Source organism: Sapajus apella, unplaced genomic scaffold, assembly GCF_009761245.1.
Source record: "Sapajus apella isolate SASKATOON/1434 unplaced genomic scaffold, GSC_monkey_1.0 scaffold10, whole genome shotgun sequence".
NCBI lineage: Eukaryota > Metazoa > Chordata > Mammalia > Primates > Cebidae > Sapajus > Sapajus apella.
The window spans coordinates 31,623,323-31,642,630 of record NW_022436950.1 but is presented as its reverse complement, the minus strand read 5'-3'; the positions used below and the strand labels follow the sequence as shown (position 1 = coordinate 31,642,630).

Sequence of the window (19,308 nt, the reverse complement as noted above, 5' to 3'; positions counted from 1 at the left end):
GGATTCCAGCACACATCCAGAGTATTGTTTTAAGAGTCAAGTAAGATAATTCCTTTGAAAGCACCTTGTAACTGTAGTGCTCTGTTGAAATGAGTTTTTTAAATGTGCAATTCCACTTACAGCTCAGATCAACTTCTTTGTTCCTAAAATATTCTTAGCTGTCACAATGTTAGTAAATTATATCTAAGCTGTGAGAAATGGCAAGATTTTCCCAGGATATTAGAAAAAGAATTGGAAACAAGCCAAGTGACTTTTTGTTCCCCCGTCCCGAGACAGAGTCTTGCTCTGTCGCCCAGGCTGGAGTGCAATGGCAGATCTCGGCTCACTGCATCACTGCAACCTCTGCCTCCCAGGTTCAAGCAGTTCTCCTGCCTCAGCCTCCCAAGTAGCTGGGATTACAGGCACCTGCCACCACACCCAGCTAATTTTTTGTATTCTTAGTAGACACAGGGTTTCACCATGTTGGCCAGGCTGGTCGTGAACTCTTAATCTCATGATCTGCCCTCCTCAGCCTCCCAAAGTGCTGGGATTACAGGTGTGAGCCACTGCACCTGGCCCCCAAGTGACTTATTTGTGCTCCATCCATCTGTGATTTTGAGTATTTAAGTTTTACTAAACAGAAGGATGAAAGCTGCATTCATCATTTAAATATATTTTTAAATATAAATTAAAATATTTTTAGTTTTTAAAAATGTTTATAAGGAAACCCTTAAAGTTAGAAGCAAGTCTGAAGAAGTCTCAAGCAAAGGCTGAGTAGTAATATTTAAGACAACACTGCTTACTAAAGTAAACAGTTCTAAGCAAACATAGAAGAGGAATCAGAAAATAAATCTTTTGATTATTAAAAACAACAGAAGGACTTCTATTTATGTCTGTGTAGTTTGGCTCTGTGGTACAAAATGGTTCCCCCCTGTTGACTGGCAGACCAAAGTTCCTTTTTCCTTTAATCGTTTCTCCTTCAGATTTATGACCACTGCCACCACCAAGTTAGGAACAGGGCACACGTAACTATAGTTCCTACCAACCTTTGCTTGCCTGAAATCTCCAGGGAAGCTGCCTGACTTACCATGGACTTTTTTTTTTTTTTTTTTTGAGATGAAGTTTCTCTCTCTCACCAGGCGGGACGGCAGTCTCGGCTCACTGCAACCTCTGCCTCCCGGTTCAAGTGATTCTTCCGCTTCAGCCTCTTGAGTAGCTGGGACTACAGGTGCGCACCACGAGGCCTTGCTAATTTTTTTGTATTTTTAGTAGAGACGGGGTTTCACCATGTTGGCCAGGATGGTCTTGATCTCTTGACTTCTGGTGATCCGCCCACCTCGGCCTCCCAATGTGCTGGGATTACAGGCGTGAGCCACCACACCCCGCCTGCGATGGACTCTTTTATAACATTACTTTGCTTGGATTTAGTTAACTTATTCTTTAAAAAGTAACCTTCCCATTGATTTTCCTATAGTTTCTTTTCCTCTTCATTACCAGATTACTACTGCTTCTACCTTTTCAGCCTCCATTCACTAGAATCTGGTGTCTGTGACTATCATACCATTCATATGTCTATAAATAGGTACAAATTCCCTCCCACTTGGCAAATCTAGTATTTTCTTTCATTTAATTTTAACTCAGGCCGGGCGCAGGCTGGGCGCAGTGGCTAACGCTTGTAATCCCAGCACTTTGGGAGGTCAAGGCGGGTGGATCACAAGGTCAGGAGTTCAAGACCAGTCTGGCCAACATGGTGAAACCCCGTCTCTGCTAAAAATAGAAAAATTAGCCAAGCATGGTGGCAGGCACCTGTAATCACAGCTACTCGGGAAGCCGAGGCAGGAGAATCACTTGAAACTGGAAGGTTGAGGTTGCAGTGAGCCGAGATCACCACCACTGCACTCCAGCCTGGGTGACAAAAGCAAAACTTCATCTAAAAAAAAATAATAATAATTTAACTCTAGGGATTATTTGACACTTTTGACTTATCATTACCCTAAACTCTTCCTTAGCTTACTTCACCTGGTTTTCTGACTACCTTTCAGATTTCTCCCTTGAACCTTCATCCATACCCATGTATTTGAGGCATTATTTTATATGCTGATACCTCTTAATTCTATGTATTCTTTCTGGCTTTGACCTTTCTGCTGAGTACTATTTATTAAGCCCCAGTATATATTATTTTATTAATTCTACCTACATTGAGGTAGAAGCTTATAGAGGAGGAGAAGGTAAATAACAGAGAAAATTTAAATATTTTGCCAAAAGTCACACACTTCATGAGATTAGGAGAACTGAAATTTGAACCCATATCTGGCACCAACACCTGTAAACATGCTACTTCACTGATTCCAATATGCAGCCATCTTCTGCTGTGCCTCTCAAACCAGAGCACACGGCAGTGTGCTAGGGACTATGTAGCATTAGGAGGTGAATGTGGAATGCTTTCCTTGAATGTTCATTTTGCTAAAATATTTGAGAGAAATATACTTTATTTTTAAGGCAAAATCAGAGATTTAAAAGAAGTTTATGCCAGCAGTAGTTGGTTGTTGCGGCACCCCCAGAATCTCCATATTTGGTTTCCTCTTTTATTGTGGCTATTTCAGTGGAAAAGTTAAGAGAAGCACACTCCTCCTGAGCATGCTCACTAGGATGAATATCCATTAGGCACATCAAACACAGCCTATCTTAAATTAAACTTTGATAGGAAAAGATTGTGATCTATTGTGATCTTTTCCTATCAAAGATAGTGAGGAAAAAATTCAACACTATCCAAATTTCCTTCTATTTTAAGATGAAGATAAGTGGTAAACATTCTAAAAGAAAATATAGACAGCTGTTTTATGAATTTGTGTTACTACAATAACAACCACAAATCTCAGTGTCTTAAAGCAAAATCTCTTCCCCACTTATGTTACATGTTGGCAGCTGCAGGTCAGTTGCTGTTGCTCTCCTTCACATACCCATCTGGTTCTAGGATCCTGGCCTAGAGCAGCACCTCTTTGAGTAGAGGGCAATGCTTTTGAAAGCATTCGCCTGATTGTGGTGAACATTACATCTTCTTGTGCTCTGTTGGCCACCGCACAGGCAAGGACTAGCCCAAAGTCAGTGGAGTGGGAATGAACTCTTCCTACAGGAAGTAGGGAGTGAAAAATTATTAAAGTAATACAATCTATCACCTTTGCCTTTATGTAACTTTACACTGTAGAAAGATTTTAATAGATTCCCTAAAGGCAGAAGTAACAAAGGAAAAGGTTAAATGGATTTGGCCATATAAAACTATAAAACACCTATTTAGCAAAGTAAAAGATAAAACATTTTAACAAATAATGTTAGAAAACTAAAGAGTTGAGGGATATAAATAGATTCCTAGAAAATTGATAGGGTAAAAAATTTGAGAAATTCTAAAAAAAAAATTAAAGTGTATTTGATATGAATTAAAATATATCCATTCAACTATATACAACTAGCCATGAAGAATAAAAAAAGAGGCTAGGCGCGGTGGCTCATGCCTATAATCTCAGCACTTTGGGAGGCTGAGGCAGGTGGCTCACAAGGTCAGGAGATGGAGACCATCCTGGCCAACACTGTGAAACCCCATCTCTACTAAAAATACAAAAAAATTAGCTGGGCGTGGTGGCACATGCGTGTGGTCCCAGCTGCTTGGGAGGCTGAAGTAGGAGAATTGCTCAAACCCAGGAGGCAGAGTTGCAGTGAGCCGAGATCACCCCACTGCATTCCGAGCTGGGTGACAGTGCGAGACTGTTTCAAAAAAAAAAAAAAAAGAAAGAAAGAAAAAGAAAGATGTATTTTTATTAAGATAGAAAGATGTTCTTGGTGGACAAAAAGCAAGTTACTAAAGAATATGTACATTACGATCAATTTTTTAAATTACACAAGTAAAACACGTTCATTATAAGTAAATTAGGAAACATCTAAAAATTTAATTACTTCTAATTTCATCATATATTAACATTGTAGAGTCAAGTTTTTTACTCAAACCAGTACACAGAAAGGTAAATATATATTTTTAAGTAATTATAAACTTATAAAAGAGTTGTAAAAATAGTACTACAGAGTTCCAGATACCCTTCATCCAGCTTCCTCTAATCTTAGTATATTGCATAACCAGGGTACATTTATCAAAAGTAAGAAGTACATTGGTATAATACCGTTAACTGAATTATACATTTTCTTTCTCCAGTTTTTTTACTTATATAATCCAGCTTGGGTGTCATATTGCATTTATCGTCCCCTTCAGTCTGTGAAAGTTTCTGTTTCCTTGTCTTTGATGGCCTTGTCACTTTTGAAGAGTAGTGATCTGTTTTCTTGTAGAATATCCCTCAATTTGCATTTTGTACATTCCCTCAATTGTACAGTGTTTTCTTACGGTTAGTAGGTTTGGGGGAATAATTCCACAGAGGTATAATGTGCCCCTCTCGTATCATAAAGGGAGCACAAACTGGTGATGTCAACTTTGATCGCTTGGTTAAAGTGCTATCCAGATGTCTCCACTGTTGAGCTACCATTTTTCTCTTTGTCCAGCCCATATTAAAGGAGAAGAGAATTAAATTTCACCTCCTAAAAGGGAAAATATGAAAGAATTTGTGGTCATGTATTAAAACTACCACAGTTATTAGGTGTATTTTAGAAGAGATACTTGGAGGCTATGCAGATATATTTTTTTTCTCTTTAAAGTTTTGCCCACCAATTTTAGAATTCATCAGTGAATCCTGTCTACAGTAATTACTACTATTTGCTTTTCTAATGGGAATGTTCTGTATCCCTGTCCCTTCTGCATTTAACAACTGAATTCTATAAATAAGATTTGTTTCTTCTCCACATTATTTATTTATATCAATACAGACACATAAATATTTTATTTTCAGAGTTGTAACACAATACCATTATTATTTAATATGTTGTTCACACTGTTCTAGCTTTGGCCACTGGAATCTTTTATAAGTTGTCTTCTGTGTCCTTTTGACGTGCCCCAATTTTTTTTTAAGCATGTCTTTACTTGCTGACACTACAAGATTGTCCAGTTTCAAATTCTCATCTTGTGTTTTCCCTTCCCTAGCCTTAGAATCAGCCATTTTTCAATGATTCCCTAGTTCCTTTATTAGAAAATGGTGGCCAATATAGTGAAACCACATCTATACTAAAAATGGAATATTTAGCCGGGTGTGGTTGTGTGCATCTATAATTCCAGCTACGTAGGAACCTGAGGCAGGAGGATTGCTTGAACCTGGGAGGTGGAGGTTACAGTGAGCCAGGATGGCGCCACTGCACTCCAACCTGGGAAACGAGTGAAACTCTGTCTCAAAAAAATAGATAGATGGACGGATGGACGGACAGAGAGACAGACAGGCCAACCGACCGACCTTCATCTGTGCACACATCTTATTTCTGTATCTTTGTATATAGTTGGCACTGTTTTCCATAGGTTCCACATCTGTGTGGATTCAACCACCCATAGATTTAAAACATTCAAGAAAAAAAGTAACAATATAACAATTTTTAAAATAATATAAATAAAAAAGTAATCTAGATATTGTATTAGATATTATAAGTAATCTAGAGATGATTTTAAGTATATGGGAGGATGCATATAGATTATATGCAAATATTAGGCCATTTTTTTTTCCTTTTAATTGCATTTATTTTAATGCTGAACTTGCTCCTGTGCCATAGGTTTTTGTTTCTTCAGTTTCTTCTGGAATATCTCTTTCTTCTGGGCAACCTCTTCTTCTGGTTTAGGAACAAGTCTGTTCCTTTTTAGTTAAGAAACGTGGCAGGAGAGCTCATGTATGGGTTAATCCGACCATGAGCTCTATAGGTCCAGCGGCGCATGGTAGGTGCTTTGTTCACTTGGATATGCTCAATGGCCAGAGAATCTACATCTAAACTCTTAAGTTCAGCATTACTCTCTGCATTTTTAAGCATGTGCAGCAAAAATTCAGCACTCTTTTTGGGCCACCAACCTTGTGTCCAGCCCCGCTGCTTGGCCTGTGCACACCTGCCAACTCCACCATTGTAACAGAATGGTACGCACTGTTTCTGTAAAGTAACATCTTTCAGATACTTCATGGCATTTCATATATGCATACCCTGGATGGCCTGACAGTTTCACAAGTGTTCTTAAAGTGAACACAAAGATTGGAACCTCTTAATTTGCATGATTTTTGTGGGGTTCTCCAGGTCAAGTGAATAGAGCCATTTTCACAGATTACCTCAGGCCACTTAGGGAAAGAGTAATGACATTTTATATAAGGGATTTGAGTATCTGTGGATTTGGGTATTCATGAGAGTTCCTGGGACCAATCCCCCACAGATACTGAAGGACAACTAAACACTTAAAATAAGTATGAATACACATTAACATATTTGACTCTAAGCTTTAAACACATGGCTCATTTTAGACTTCTCCTCTTTGCCTATTTATTTGTAACTTCTTTCTCTGAGAGAAACTTGGCTTACATGTTTATTTAAATCTATACATACAGAAAACTTAATATGTACCCTTGTGAGAAACAAGTTTACCAACTACAGTGCAGTATTTATATATTCTTCTTTTTGTTTTTAGCCTAATAGTATTTAGCAAAAGCACAGTTTTCTAGAGTTACTTCACTCTGATCCTTTTTCCTCCACCCCTTCAATGAGGTTATATCATACGATTGTAGCACAGTTAGATTTGTTACCATCTTCATTCAGTTCTGGGATTCTCTGACATCCCTAAGTTTTTATCCTTAAATTTGCATATACATAATTCACTCTTTGTGCTGTATAGTTTTATGGATTTTGATAGATGCAGTATCATATATCTGTCACCATAATGCCATATGGAACAATTAAGTTAACTAACAGTTCTGTAATACTATATAATACCCCTTTGTAGTCAGCTTCCCCCACACCCTGAAAACCACTGAACTGTTTTCTACCCTTATAGTTTTGCCTGTTCCATAATCTCTTATAAATGGAATCTTACAATATGTAGCCTTTTAGATCTGGTTCCTTCATCTAGAAAAATGCATTTAAGATTTATTAATATTGTTGCATGAATCAGTGGTTGGGTCTTATCCCAGATAATTCCATTTTATGGATGTACTGTGCTTTGTTTATTCACTTTGAATTTCATCCCGGCTATTTTCAGTTGTAGAGAAATAAAATTACTATAAACACATAAAGGTTTTTTTGTGCACTTTCCATGAATGTGAGTAAATATTGAGGAGTAGGCTGGTTGCATGGAATGTAACTGTATATTTAACTTTTTAATAAACTGTCCAGTTGTTTTCCAGAATGGCTGTACCATTTTATATTCCCACCAGGAATGTGTGAGAGTTCAGTCGCTCTATATTCTTGCCAGAATTCGACATTGTTAGGTTTATCATTTGTCCCCCAGCTCTAGAAGTTGTATGACGGGTATCTTGTGGTTTTAACCTGCACTTCACTAATGACTTTTATGTAATTTGCCACCTATGTTTTCTTTGATGAAGCATCTGTTCAGATCCTTTGCTCATTTTTGTTTGTTTTCTTTTGTTTTCAGAGACCTTTTTTCCAAATCCGTTGTCAGAGCAAGTATTTTCTTTCAATCTGCTGCTTTTCTTTAATTCTCTTAACACTATCTTTTGCAGAGCAAAAGGTTGCAATTTTGATGAGGCCCATTTTATTTGTTTTGTCCTTTCATACATCATGCTTGTGCTACTGTATCTATTAATTTTCTGCCTGGATAGGCCCAGCCCATGTGCACATGTCTAGGAACCTGTAGACAGGCCCATTGGTGCCCACATGTATCATCTGGGGTGTCTGAGGATTGGTTAGTCCTGCCCACCAGCACCTACTGTCTGGAGCCATGAGGACCAGCCTGCTCTCATTACCACATGTGCCACCCAGGGGCCTGCAGACAGGTTTTCCCAACCTGCTGCCACCATCAACACCTTTGTGTTCACATACCAGCCCACCTGATGTCCCCATCCTCAGCAAAGCTTTATCACAGCCTCTAGTGACAACCAAAGCCTAAGCCACTGAAGAAATCATAGATGCCACTGAAGGAATTATATATACCACCATTGATTACAGTAAAAGAAATCATACAGAGACAACACATCTGAACATACCTAAAACCAAATCCAGAACACCCTACCCACTAACACTATAGCTACATCTACAGTAAAAGTCTTTCCGTATAAAAGCCAATCCCTAAAACTGGATAAAGCAGCAGGTACACCAGTTGCACAGACATCAAGATAAGGATACAAGAAATACAAAATACTAATGAAACATGATACCTCCAAAGGAACACACAATTTTCCACTAACAGAGCTCAAAGAACAGGAAATCAGTAAAATGCCTGAAAAGGAATTCAGAATAATGATCTTAAGAAAACTCAGCAAGAAACAACAGAACACAGATAGATAATACAAATAAATCAGGAAAACAATTCATGATTTGAAAGAGAAAGAGGTAAATATTTTAAGAAAAAACAAATTCTGGAACTGAAGAATTTAATAAATAGGAAGAGCTTCAGCTATAGACTAGATCAAGCAGAATAAAGAACTTCTGAACTTTAAGATAGGTCTTTTAAAATAACCCAGTCAAACACACACTAAAAAGGATGAAGAAATCCTACACAGACATCATAAAGCAAAAAAAAATTCTATTTTGGGAGTGCCACAGGAGAAAACATGGGAAAAGGCATAGAAATCCTGTTTAACAGAATAATCACTGAAGAGCTCCCATGTCTTATGAGAGATATACATCCAGATACAGGAAGCTCATATGTACTAAAACAGTTCTATACAAAAAGGCCTTCTCCAAGCCACGTTATACTCAAACTCAAAAGTCAAAGACAAAGGGAAAAGAATTCTAAAAACAGCAAAAGGGAAATACCAAGTCACATGAGGGAATCTGCATCAGGCTAAAGGCAGATTTCTCAGCAGAAATTTTACAGTTCAGGAGAGAGTTGGATAATATATTCAAAGTGTTAAAAAGCTGGGGGCGGGGCGGGGGGGAAGGCCAGGCTAACCACTGGGATTACAGTGGTTCACACCTGTAATCCCAGCACTTTGGGAGGCTGAGGCAGGTGAATCACCTGAGGTCAGGAGTTCCAGACCAGCCTAGCCAACATGATGAAACCCTTTCACTACAAAATACAAAAATTAGCCAGGCATGGTAGTGCACACCTGTAATCCCATCTACTCAGGAGGCTGAGGCATGAGAATTGCTTGAACCTGGAAGCAGAGGTTGCAGTCAGCTGAGATTGCACCACTGCACTCCAGCCTGGGCAGCAGAGCAAAAAAAAAAAAAAAGAAAAATCCCTGCCAAGAATACTGTACCCAGCAAAGCTATTCTTCAGAAATGAAAGAAAAATAAAGTCATTCCCAGACAATCAAAAAGGGAGGAAATCCATCACCACTACACCAGCCTTAGAAGAAATGTGTAAGAAGATCCTTTATCTTGAAGTGACAAGATGATATCTACCGTCATTAAAAAACATGTAAATTATAAATCTCACTGGTAAAACAAATATGTAATTGGGGAAAAAAAATAAGGATTCAAATATTGTCACTACAGAAAATGAAACTATAAAGATAAAGGAAGAAAAGAACAAAGAATCCAATGCCAGAGCATGAGATACATAAAGAAAACATTAGAGCTGAAGGGAGAGATAGACCCCAATATAATAATAGTTGGTGACTTCAAAACTCCACTTCCAGCATTTGACAGATCATCTAGAGAGAAAATCAACAAACACTGGACTTAAGATGAACTAGACCAACTGAACCTAACAGTTTCAGAACATTTCATCCAAAAGCTGCAGAATATCATTCTTCTCATCAGCACATAGAACTTTCTCCAGTATAGACCATATGTTAGGCCACAAAACAAGTCTCGACAAAGATTTTAAAATCAAAATTATATCAAGTATCTTCCCATACCACAATGGAATAAAACAGTATCAATAATAAGAGGAACTTCAGAAACTACATATAGATGGAAATTCAGCATGCTCCTGAATCACTACTGGTTCAATGAAAAAATTAAGAGGGAAATAAATTTCTTGAAACAAATGAAAATGGAAACAAAACATGAAAACCTATGGGATACAGCAAAAGCAGTGCTGAGAGGGAAGTTTGCAGCAATAAATGCCTATATCAGGAACGTATAGCAAGATTTCAAATAAAAAACCTAACAATACACCTCAAGGAACTAGAAAAGAAGAAACCAAATCCAAAATTAGTAGAAAGAAAGAAACAGTAAAAATCAGAGGAGAACTAAATGAAAGCAAGTCTAAAAGAATCAATACAGGGCTGGGCATGGTGGTGCACACCTATAATCTCAGCAGTTTGGGAGGCCAAGGTGGATGGATTCTTGAGCCCAGGATTTCAAGACCTGCCTGGCCAACAAGAAATGAGGCAAAACCTCATTTCTTACACACACACACACGCGTGCGCACACACAAATTAGCATGGCGTGGTGGGTGCAAGCCTGTAGACCCAGCTCCTCAGGAGGCTGAGGTGGAAGATCACTTGAGCCCTAGGAGGCTGAGACTGCAGTGAGCCATGATTGTGCCACTGGACTCTAGCCTGGCCAACAGAGTGAGACCCTGTCTCAAAAAAAGAGAATCAATGAAAAGTTTGTTTTAGAAGAGATAAACAAAATTGATAAGCCAAGTAAAAAATGAGGGAGAAGGTCCAAATAAATGAAATTACAAACTAAAAGAAGACACTACAGTTAATACCACAGAAGTATAGGGGATCATTAGAGACCATTACGACCAATGATATGCCAACTAATTGGAAAACCTAGAGGAAATGGATATATTTCTTGACATACAGAACCTACCAAAATTGAATCAGGAAATAGAAAACTTGAACAGACCGATAATGAGTAATGATACTGAATTAGTAACAAAGAGTCTACCAGTAAAGAAATGTTCAGGACCAGATGGCTTTCCTGCCTAATTCTACCAAACTTACAAAGAACTAACACCAGTTTTCCTCAAACTATTCCAAAAAATTAAAGATGAGGGAATTTTTCCTAATTCATTCTACAAAGCCATCATTGCCCTAATACCAAAATCAGACAAGAACACAACAAAAGAAAACTACAAACCACTGTACTTGTTGAATGTAGATACAAAAATTCTCAACAAAATACTAGCAAACCTAATCCAACAACACATCAGAAAGATAACACACCATGATCATATGGGATTTATCCCAGGGATGCAAGTATGGTTGTTAGACCATACTTGGATATGATCATAGTGTGTTACCACATGATACATGATGCATCACATCAACAGCATGAAGGGCAAAAGCCATATGATCACATCTGTAGACACAGGAAAAGTATTTGATTAAATTCATCCTTTCTTGATAAAGATTCTCAACAAGTGAGGTATAAAAAGGAACATACCTCAACACAGTAAAGGCCATGTATGATAAACCCACAGCTAACATCATATTGAATGGAGAAAAGCTGAAAGGCTTTCCTCTGAGAACTGGAATGAGAGAAAGATGCCCACTTCTACCATTCTTATTCAATATAGTGCTGGATGTCCTAACCAAAGCAGTCAAGAGAAAAAAATAAAGGGCATCTTAATGCCTCAACACAGGCCATGTATGATAAACCCACAGCCAACATCATATTGAATGCAGAAAAGCTGAAAGGCTTTTCTCTGAGAACTGGAATGAGAGAAAGATGCCCACTTCTGCCATTCTTATTCAATACAGTACTGCATGTCCTCCTAGCCAAAGCAGTTACTCAAGAGAAAGAAATAAAGGGCATCTCAATTGGAAAAAGAGAAATTGTCCCTGTTTACAGATGAAATGATCTTATATATGGAAAAAAACTAAAGATTCCACAAAAAAAAACTATTAGAACTGATAAACTCAGTGAAGTTGCAGAATACAAAATGAACATACAAAAGTCAGTAGCAATTCTATACACCATTGTATAGAATTGTTCTACAATAATGTAAAACAAATTAAAAACAAATCAAGAAAGCAATTCCATTTGCAATGGCCAAAAAAAAACCCAGGAATAAATTTAACCAAGTAGGTGAAAGATCTCCACATTGAAAACTGCAAAACACTGATGAAAGAAATCAAGGAAGCCATAAACAAATGGAAAGACATCCCATGCTCGTGGATTGGGAGAATTACTATCGTTAGGATGACCATACCACTGAAAACAATCTACAGATTCAATGCAGTTCACATCAAAATAAAATGACATTTGTAACAGAAATAGAAAAAACAATCCTAAAATTAAAAGAGCCCAAATAGCCAAAGCATTCCTGAACTAAAAGAACAACATGGGAGGCATCACATCACACTACCTAACTTCAAAATATACTACAAAGCTGTAGTAAACAAAACACAGTATTGATTTAAAAACAGACACACAGACCAGTGAAACGGAATAAAGAACCCAGAATAAATCTACTTATTTACAGCAAATGTGCCAAGAACATACACTGGGGAAAGGACACTCTCTTCAATCAGTGGTATTGGGGAACCTGGATATGTGTGTGCAGAAGAATGAAACTAGATCCTTATCTATCACCATACACAAAAATCTACTCCAAGTGGATTAAGGACTTAAACATAAGACCCCAAACTCTAAACACTACTAGAAAAAACATGGGGGAAATGCTTCTTGACATTAGGCAAAAACTTCACGGCTAAAACTCCAAAAGCACAAGCAACAAAAAGAAAAATAGATAAGTGGAAATATTGAACTAAAAAGCTTCTGAACAGCAAAGAAAACAATAGAATGAAGAGACAACCTGCAGAATGTGAGGAATATCTGCAAACTGTTCATCTGACAAGGGACTGATAACCAGGATATACAAGGAACTCAGTGGAACAGGAAAACAAAAACAATCCCATTAAAAAGTGGGCAAAAGGTTTGAATAGACATTTCTCAAGAGAAGACATACAAATGGTCAAGAAATACATCAGAAAACCTTAACATTGCTGATTCTCAGACTAAACCCACAATGAAGTATCATTAATTAGAATGGCTATTATCAAAAAGTAACAAACATTGATGAGGATGCAGGGAAAGGTTAACTCTTCATGTTATCATTTTCTCACTATTGGTGAGAATGTACATTAATGTAGCCATTATGGAAAACAGTGCAGAGGTTTCTCAGAAAAACTAAGAACTACCATATGATCCAGCAATTATACTACTGGGTATTTATTCAAAAGAAAGGAAACCAGTATATTCAAATGAATACCTATACTATATTTATTGCCTCACTTCACAATAGCTAATATAGGGAATCAACCTAAATATCCATCAACATATGAATGGATTTTAAAAATGCAGTATATTTACACAGTGGCATACTATCGAGCCTCTAAAAAGAATGAAAGTCCATCATTTGTAGCCATATGGATGAACCTGGGGGACATTATGGGTTATGCAAAATAAGTCAAACATGGAAAAGATAAATAAATAAATAAATACCACATGTTCTCACTCATGGGAGCTAAACATTTTTTGAGCTCATGAAAGTGGAGAGTAAAATTGTGGGTGTTAGAGGCTGGGAAGGGAAGGTGAGATAGAGAGCATCAGGAGAGGTTGGTTAAGGGATACAAACTTATATCTAGGTTGGTAGAATGAGTTCTGGTGTTCTGTAGCACCATAGGGTGAATATGGTTAAATACAACTTGTTCTGTGTTTTCAAAAAGCTAGAAGTGAGGATTTTGAATGTTCACAACCCAAGAAAAGGATAAGTTTGAGGTGATGGATATGCTGGTTACCACAATTTGATTTGATTATACACAGTATACTCATATCAAAATATCATTGTGTTTCATAAATATGTACAGTTATTTTATGTCAACTAAAAAGGGAAAAAAGAATGCTTAAATCAAGACTTAATTTGATTTAAGACACTGACTTACTCATTTTCTTCCAAAAGTGTTATGTTTTATATTAGAGTTTTATATTTAGGTCTATAATTAATCCCTTAAGTCGTTACACAGACTTACTCGTTTTCCTTCAAAAGTGTTATGTTTGAGTTTTATATTTAGGTCTATAATTAATCCCTCCTGAGTTAACCTTTGTATAAGGTGTAAGGATATGTCAAGATCCATTTTTTTTTTTTTTTTTGATATGGAGTCTCGCTTTGTCACCCAGGCTGGAGTGTAGTGGCATGATTTCAGTGCAACCTCCGCCTCCCAGGTTCAAGTGATTCTCCTGCCTCAGCCTCCCAAATAGCTGGGATTACAAGCACACACCACCATGCCCAGCTAATTTTTATATTTTTAGTAGAGATGGAGTTTCACCATGTTGGCTAGGATAGTAGTCTCCATCTCCTGACCTGGTGATTTGCCTACCTCAGCCTCCCAAAGTGCTGGGATTACAGGAGTGAGCCACCGAGCCCAGCCAAGATCCATTTTTTTATATATGAACATCCATTGTTCCGGAAAATTTGTTTAAAAGACTATTCTTTCTCTATCGAATTGCCCTTGCTCTTCTTTTCAAAAATTAATTGACCATATTTGTGTGTGTCTGTTTCTGGGATATCTAACTTCCATTAATCTTTGTCTGTCCTTTAGCCAATACCATGTTGCCTTGAGTTCTATACTTTTATAATAAGTCTTAAATTTGATAGTGTGAGTCCTCCAACTTTGTTCTTCTTAGTATTGTTTTAGCTATTCTGGTTCCTTTGCATTTTAATATATATTTTATAATCTTTTGATGTCTACAGAAAGCTTGCTAGAATTTTGGTTAGGATTGTGTTGTGTCTATAGATCAAATTGTGAAGAAGTCACATCTTAACAATACTTAGTTTTTGATTCCATGAACACAATATAATCAATTTATTTTTCAGCATATAGATCCTGTACATATTGGATTTATACCCAAGTATAAATTGTTTTTTGTTTTTGTTTTGGGACATGTGCTATTTGAAATGGTATATTTAGTAGTTCATTGCTGGTATATGAAAATAAAATTGGCTTCTGTAAATTTACCTTTATCTTATGACTATTCTAAATTTACTTATTAGTTCTAGGAGCTTTGTCGGGGGTAGATTCTTTGGGATTCTCTGCATGAATAATCATGTCACCTACAAATGTGGACAGTTTTAATTATTTCTTTCTAATCTGCATGCCTTAATTTTTTTTCCTTATTGTAATGTCTAGGACTTGTGCTATGATGTTGAATAGGAGTGGTGAGAGAGGACATCTTTGATCTTAAGGAGTGTATTAGTTTTCTATTGCTGCATGTCATAAATTACCAAAACTTAAACAACACAAATTTATTATCTTCCATTTCTCTAAGATCAGAGGCCTTCATTGGGTCTCACTGGGCTAAAATGAAGGTGTCAGCAGGACTGCATCCCTTCCTGGAAAATGTATTTCTTTGCCCATTCTGGCCTCTAGAGGCCACCCACATTTTTTGCCTCATGGCCTCCTTTCTCCATCTTCAACATAGTGTATCTCTTTCTGTCTTCCTTCTGTAGTCACATTTTCTTCTGCTTTCCTCTTCTACTTTTAAGAATGTTTGTGGTTTAATGGGCCCACCCAGGTAACCCAGGATAATTTTCCTATTTTAAAGTCAGCTGATTAACAACCTTAATTCCATCTACAACCTAATTCCCCTTGCCTTATAAGGTAACATATTCAGACTGCAGAGATTAGTACATGGACACCTTCGGTGGACCTAAAATAATGTAATAGCTGTAGGGTCTCTGCAATAGCTCTTTATTACATTTTTAAAAGAGCTCTCTTTGATTTTTACTGAGAGTTTTCACCATAAATTGTTGTTTAATCCTGTCAAATGCTTTTCCAGAATCTACTGAGGTGATTATGTCATTTCTCTTATTTAGCCTGTTATTAGAGTGAATTACATTCATACTCCAATTTTGAGATATGCATGTATTCCTGGGTTGCCCCTAATTGGTCATGAAGTATCATTTATACATTGCTGGATTCAATTTGCTAATATTTTCTTGAGGATTTTCACGTCTACATTTGTGGCTAATACGGGATTTTAGTTTCTTTGTCATGAGTTTGTTATTAAGGTAATGCTGACCTCATAAATGAGGTGGTTCCCTTCTCTTTTTCTGGAAGAGATTGTAATATTTGTATTACTTAAGCCTTACATGGTTGGTAGAATTTGCCAGTGAAACCACATAGCCCTGGAGTTTTCTATTTTGGGAAGTTTTTTTAATGGATATGGGATCATTCAGACAATTTTTTTCTTCGGTGAGTTTTGGAAGTTTGTGTTTTTAAGACATTGGTCCATTTCTTTGAAGTTATCAAATTCATAGCCATAGAGTTATTTGTAGTGTTAGTTTATTATTATTTTACTATATGGGATGTCATTAGGGATGTCCCCTTCTTCATTCCTGATATTGACAATTGTTGTCTTTTCTCTCTGTGTCTATTCACCACGACCACCCACCCTCCTTTTTAGTCTGACTAAAGGCTTATCAACTTTGTTGATTGTTTCTGAGCAACCAAAATTCTTAGTTTCATTGGTTTTCTCCTTAGGATTATATTGATTTCTACTCTGATCTTTATTATTTTCTTCTGCTTGCTTTGGTTTTTTATTTTTTTCTAGTTCCTTTTTTTATTAACTAAATTTTTTACTATTAAAATGTACCTTTGTCTTATTCATGTTCTAAAACAACATCTGCACATATCTAGTTTCTTAAGATGATAGTTGGATGAGAGTTTGGCAAACCTTTTGTAAAGGGCCAAATAGTAATTATTTTAGGCTTTGCAGACCTAATGATCTCTGTCACAACTTCTCAACTCTGCCATTGTAGTACCAAAACAGCCATGGACAATACATAAACAAATGAGCATGGCTGTGTTCCAGTAAAACTTTATTTACAAAACAAGCAGGGATAATTGATTTAACACCTTTTTTTTCTAATGTAAGTATTTAAGGCTGTAAATTTCCATTTTAGCATTGGTTTAGCTGTGTCCCACAAATTTTGGTTTGTCTTTTTTTTTTTTTTTTTTTGAGACAGAGTTTCGCTCTTGTTACCCAGGCTGGAGTGCAATGGCGCGATCTCGGCTCACCACAACCTCCGCCTCCTGGGTTCAGGCAATTCTCCTGCCTCAGCCTCCTGAGTAGCTGGGACTACAGGCACGCGCCACCATGCCCAGCTAATTTTTTGTATTTTTGGTAGAGACGAGGTTTCACCATGTTGACCAGGATGGTCTCGATCTCTTGACCTTGTGATCCACCCGCCTCGGCCTCCCAAAGTGCTGGGATTACAGGCGTGAGCCACCGCGCCCGGCCAGTTTGTCATATTTTTATTTGCATTCAGCTTAAAATATTTTTTATTTCCTTTGAGAATTCCTTTTTGACCTACAGACTTAGAAATGTTTAATATTGAATTTCCAAGTAATTGAGGATCTTCCCAGGTGTTTTATGACCCAAGAACATACTTTATATTATTTTTATTCTCCTAAATTTTACTGTATGGGATGTCAGTAGGAATGTCCCCTCCTTCATTCTTAATATTGACCATTGCTGTCTTTTCTCTCTCTGTTAAATTAACAAATATCATAATCAATGTCAAATAGGTATAGCTGATTATGTCATTCAGGTGTACTATATTATTTTTTATATTCTACTTATTCTGTCATGTCTGAGAGTCCACTTAGTCTATCATCACTGATAGGAGACTGTTAAGATATTCGGCTCTTTATTTCTCCTTTCAGTTCTATTAGCTTTTCTGTCATACATGAGAATTAAGTTTTCTATTTAGAATTGTGTCTTCTTAGAGGATTGACAGATTGAGAATTATGTTTTCCATTTAGAATTATGTCTTTTTAGACGATAGACCTCTTTATTATGTAATGTCTTTTTTTTTATCCTTTTAATTGTGGTAAAAATAAAAATTTACCATCTTAATCAGTTTTAAATATACAGTTCAGTAGTGTTAAGTATATTCACATTGTGGTACAGCAGATTTCCAGAACTTGTTTATCTTGCAAAACTGAAACTCTATACCCATTCAACAACAACTCCCCATTTCCTCGTTCCCCGAGTCCCTGGCAGTGACCAATCCAAGTCCTGTTTCTATGAATTTGATTGACTTTAGATGCCTCATAAGAGAAATTACACAGTATTTGTCTTTTTGGGACTAGCTTGTGTCAGCATCATGCCCTCAAGGTTCATCTGTGTTTAAGCATGCAGTGGGCCTTCCTAAGGCTGAATAATATTAATGTTGCATTGTATGAATATATACCACATTTTGCTTATCCACTCATCTGCTGATGGACATTTGGGCTGCTTCCACCTCTTGGCTATTGTGAATAATGCTGCAATGAACATGGGTGTACAGATATCTCTTTGAGACCCTATTTTCAATTCTTTTGTTGTAGCAAAAAGTGGGATTGCTGAATCATATGGTAAATTTTGTTTTTAATTTTTTGAGAAACCTCCATTCCATTTCCATGGCAGCTGAACCATTTTACATTCCTACCAACAGTATACAAGAGTTCCAGTTTCCTCACATCCTCATCAACAACTGGCATTTTCTGGTGGTTGTGGTGGTTTTTGTTAGTAGCCATCCTAATGATTATGAGGTGATATCTATGGTTTCGATTTGCATTTCCATAATGATTAATGATGTTGAGTATCTTTTTATAGGCTATTTATATATATCTGGAGAAATGTCTGTTCAAGTCCCTATGCCCATTTTTTAAATTGGGTTATTTTGTTGTTGAGTTCAAAAGTTCTTTATATATTCTAGATCTTTTTTTTTTCTTTTCTTTTTTTTTTTTTTTTTAATCCTTTCTTTTGAAACAGTATCTTGCTGTCTCCCAGGCTATAGGGTAATGGCATGATCATGGCTCACTTCAGCCTCGACCTCCTGGCCTTCAACCTCAGCTTTCTGAGTATCTGAGACTACAGTCATGTACTACCCAACTAATTTTTAATTGAGACAGGGTCTTGGTTTGTCACCCAGGCTGGAATGCAGGTAGCAGGATCACGGCTTACTGCAGCTTTGACCTTCTGGGCTCAAGCAGTCCTCCCGCCCTAGCTTCCTGAGTAGCTGAGGCAACAGGCATGTGCTACCACACCTGGCTAAATTTCAAAATATTTTTGGTAGAGACAGGGTCTCACTATATTTCCCAGGCTGATCTTGAACACATGGGTTCAAGAGATCCTCCCTCCTTAGCCTCCCAAAGTGCGGGGATTATAGGCGTGAGCCATACACCTTGCCTATTCTAGATTTTAACCCCGTATAGCAGATACATGATTTGCAGATATTTCCTCACGTTCTGTAGGTTGTGTTTTCACTATTTATTTTGTCTTTTGATGTGCAGAAGTTTTTTG

At 37.1% G+C, this 19,308-nt stretch overlaps 1 protein-coding gene across 5 annotated transcripts in view; it reads left to right on the top strand.

Annotated features, from left to right (window-relative positions):
- The window catches only part of CREB1 (cAMP responsive element binding protein 1), a 77,168-nt gene that overhangs the window by 50,074 nt on the left and 7,786 nt on the right, over positions 1–19,308 (top strand). The window lies entirely within an intron of this gene.